This window comes from Onychomys torridus, chromosome 5, assembly GCF_903995425.1.
Source record: "Onychomys torridus chromosome 5, mOncTor1.1, whole genome shotgun sequence".
Taxonomy (NCBI): domain Eukaryota; kingdom Metazoa; phylum Chordata; class Mammalia; order Rodentia; family Cricetidae; genus Onychomys; species Onychomys torridus.
Window position 1 is genome coordinate 46,288,693 of NC_050447.1, and position 4,791 is coordinate 46,293,483.

Below are 4,791 nucleotides of genomic sequence, written 5' to 3' on the forward strand. Positions count from 1 at the left end.
GACTCAGATCTTTAAAAGACTGAATGTTAGGATCAGATCAACTGGGGAAAGTGTAGCAGGGATAAGCATACATCTAACCTTGATGTTTAGAGTTAAAGTGACACAGTCTCATGACACCATAATGAACACTTACCATTTTGCTGTTTAACCTGATGAGGACCTATGTCAAGAAATGTGGATGCCCTGGGCCTCTTTGCCCTGGAAAACATGCATGGGCAAAGCTTTAGGTTTTGTTCATTTGGAACAAGAAACTGTCACACTTTGCTTGTTCAGTAAATATTTATTGAGTTTCACCTACAGTTAAGACACCAGAGCCATAATAGCAAACAGGAAGGCAGTGGCCAACACTGTCAACAGGTCAGAAGGGGTTGAATAAGCGCTGGAATGAACCTAAAATTAACATTGTGACTCGTAGAAAGGTATTCCAAGAATGTCCTCTGAGGACACCTTGCTGCAGAATAATCCTTTTGTACACTGTGAAGATTTGTCATTCAGATTGATTTAATAGAAAGCTGATTGGCCAGTAGCCAGACAGGAAGTGTAGGTGACACAATCAAACTAAGGATGCTGAGATGAAGAAAGGTAGAGTCAGAAGTAATGCCAGAAAACACAGAGGAAGCAAAACAGGTAGAAAATGAGGCAATAAGCAATGAACCACATGACAGAGGGTAGACAAAAAATAGGGGTTAATTTAAATGTAAAAGTTAGCTAGTAACAAGCTACTGGCCAAGCATTTTCAATTACGGGAAAGAAAAGTCTGCCTACAAATGGCATCCAATGTGGGGCTGGAAGTTACACATAGGACCTGGCAAAGTTTATGAAAGGATTCTAAACACACAAAAACAGGGTCAAGCATAGCTTCTTGGTAACTGCCTTTTCTCAATAGTCTCTGTTTGCTGGTGGCAAGCAGAGGCACGGCTCCTTTAAGAGATGGCTTCCTGGCTCAGTGCTAGTAGCAAAACCCATATGGCTCTTTTAAGAGGCCCTGCTACCAAACACTTAACTGGGGTTTATGAGCAGTGAGTGGCACCCTAGTTGGTGGTAGCATGGACCTAAAAACTCCCCAGAGTTGGGACAGTAAACTGTGGCTCTTATACCTGTACCTCAGCCATGAAGCTTGGCTCTCAGGGAACCAAGCAGGACAGAGCCAGCAACCAAAACAGAGGTCCTAGCCATGCTGCTTACTAGTTTAAAGGCCCATATGGTCAAAAAAAAGATTGCAGGTATGCAATAAAGAGAGATTCAGATGGGAAAAATCCCCTCTAAATAGATTACAGTGTGTTTAAAACTATACATAGGCTTGGGAGAGAAAGAGAAGGTATTGATAGTCATTAAACTATATATACATATAGTTTTAAAGTAATAAAGTTCTTAAAAGGGGAGTAAAGCTATATAAAAACATAAATCATATAAAGGTGGAAAATACACAGAGAGTCTGGATACTGTATGTTATTGTGTTTTGAATTTTTTGACTGCTGAGGAAAGAGTGATAGCTGCTAAGAAACACTTTACTATAAATGCTGCTGAAGTATTCCAACCTATATATTTTAAAAATATCTTGACTTCAACATTTAATTCAAAAGGTGTGATGCTTTGGGAGAGAAGTTATGCTTTTATTTCCATGGAAAACACAAGGCTATGGATTCATTCAAGGTTAAAGATGATCAGGTTTGATCAAGGAAGACCCCCTAAAAATCCTAACTACAAACATAAAGAAACAAACCTAGAAGAATTACAAGACATGTGATGTACATTTTACCTACTCAAACATAAAACAAAAAAAAAAATCATATTTGCCTGACTTGTGAACAATGCATAGTCTATACTTATATTAATACAGATTTGTATGTTACCTTCAAAAGTTTATGTATTTTCAGAAAAAGGGAACCAGACATCAATAAAAATGGATGGCCCAGGTGATCCAGCATCCAAAACAGCTCAAAGTTGCTGGCTGAGATGATCTAGCCTCACAGACTACTCCAGCCAAAATTTAACAATTGTCCTGATTTTCTCAAGGTTCCCCAAAAGATAACACCCAAAAAACAGGAAGTAGTCCAGAAAAAACAACACCCACATTCCCAAAGATGGCTTATGGATATGTATTATCATTTAAGGGGAGTTGGTTACAAGTTGTTATTGATAGTGTTAAAAAAACAAAACAAAATAAAACAGGATACTAGATTTCAGAGATCTTGTTCTGAAAAGAAAATGGGGGAATATAGAAATGATAGGATAAAAGGTTAGATTATTGAATCTATTATTAAGCCAAAAAAACAATTACTAGTCTTAAGTACTTCACATTGGTATGGATTTTGGTATATTGATACAAATTTAAAGCTAATTTTGTTATGCTGTATGTCTATATCTACTCTTCTTCAGGGTATTGTGTTTATGGAACTTATATAAAATGTAATGTATAATTAAGAAATACAGATTAATAGTTATCTATAATAGTCAAACTTATAGGCATATTAGATATGTTTTCAAGGTCATATACAGTTTTATTTAGATAGATGGTCTTCAAACACTTCAAAAACCTACAGAATATGGCATTTAATATGTTTAATAACCTAAGGTTTTTCACGACAGTGAGACACATCTGCTCCCGTAGCACCAATCTACTTCAGAGAAGATGATGGGCATTGAAGAATCTCCATATAGAGTTTGTTTTTTATGGCAAAAGTTAGACAAGAGCTTTTAGATAAGGTTGTAGCATGGCTGTACTTGTCAATGCACAGGGTTACTCTTGAATGAAGTAGACAGCAAAGATGATGTGGAGGAGAAGAAAGCGTCTCAACACTTGGCCTTCAGTGACTCTCCTAGATCAGCCTCGGGCACAAGAAAAGTTTTGAGGTTAATGTGTCTTTATTATTTTGTTTTTGATTCTTCAAATTAGAGGCCCTGAATCATTTTTATTTACTTGGATATTTGCATTTCTTTTGTAATTTGGTTTCTAGTAACCCAGATGTTTTAAATCTCAATTTACAGATTTATATTACATATTTATAAGCATTTAACATATTGAGGCATTATCATTTTTAATACTTTTATTGACACATTATTAATATTTATACAAGTATATTTATGTACACATAAACTTTTTAAGAAGCAATTTGCCAAGCCAAGCCTGGTTGCCTAGACCTCTGATATCAGCACTTTGGAGAGCAGAGTGGCCAGGCTGGGCTATACAGAGAGAATCTGTCTCAAAACCTAACAAACAGGGACTTGGAGAGACGGCTAGGTTCTACTCAGGCAGAGGAACTGTGTTTGGTTCTCAGCTATATCACACCATGCTCACTCTGAAGTGACTAGACTGCATCTTGTTAATCTTTCCTTCTACTGATCACTCTTCTATGTGGCAAATACTCTTGAATTACCTCCTAACTTGCCCAGCATCTGTTAGGTGCTAAAGATTCAGCAGTAGACATCAGGACCCCTGCACCATAGCACTCCCAGTCTGGGAGACAGACAGTAAACACAAACAGATGTGAAGTAAACAGTGAACTGGCAGGGAAGGTGTCTTGATAGCCAGGAAGGTTCTTCACAGAAGTGACATTTGCATACGACACCTGAGTGATGTCAGTCCCAGCTTCTCTTCCATCTGGGAGCTCTGAGTACAAGAGTCGCATCATTAGCTTAATTTCCACAGTGTCCCTTCCACTTTTGGATGTCCCTGGTGAGAACCTTCCTTCTGCTCTCCAATACCTGGATTTCCCAGAGAGCTCTCAGATCCAGCTCTTGGCCATGGCTTTTGTACCTCCTCCCCACCTGCTCTTCTCTGGGGCTCCCTGGCCTTATTCTGAAGACTCACACTGTTTCTTTCTTAAAGATGATTTCCAGAGACATGTTCTGCGCCCCTTATGTCCATTGTCCCTTTAAGTCATTTTGCCATCCATTCAGCTATTCTTTAACCCATTTACTCAGCATTTTATTTCCTGTGGCCTCTTTGCTCCAGGTATATTATTGGTATGATCATATTAGCACTTCCTTAGAGGGTGAGCGATATCTATCTTGTCATCAGACTGATCCAAACACATGGCAGGTGTAGCCGTGTGCCTGTACATGTGCTCAGTAAGGAGACAGTGCTAGTGCAGGCCTGCTGCAGACAGGAAGGGCCATTTTTACCCCAGCTTTGCTCCTCAGCTTCCATTTGCAGGTACAGTATATACTGTGTAGTGTGGGCACATTCTACAAGCGGGACTTTCAGTAGGTCACTGAACATCTTACACTCAGAGTTCTTTCCACAACTCAGGCCGCTGTCACTGTCTTACGATGCAATGAGTGGAGACAGGGATGAGCCACCAAGAGAGAAGGGCTCCCTAGTAACCCAAATTCTGCCCACCCCAGAAGGATGTCCCCTTCAGTTTCTTTCCTTGGCAGCACAGGAGTGAGGGCGCAGAGGGAAATTAGATGGAATTAGGCAATTGTGTTTATTATTTTATTTTGGGGCATATTTTGTGCTGTTATGAATTAAAGGGTAGGATGTGCAGTGTATACTCAAAAGTGTGCTGTTCTGGGGCTGGGCGATGGCCCAGTTAGTAAAGTGCTTGCCACACAAGCATGGACCTAAGTGTGATTCCCAGAACATATGGGTTTGTTGGCATGCTGGTAATAATATCAGTGCTGGGTAGGCAGAGACAGGAAGCACTCTGGAGCCTCTAGCAAGCCAGCCTTGTCTAATAGGTAAGTCCCAGGTCCCAATGAGAGATAAGTCTCAAGAAACAAGTTGGACAGTGTTACTGAGGAACACTACCTGGAGTTTCCCTCTGACCTCCATACATGCACAAGTCT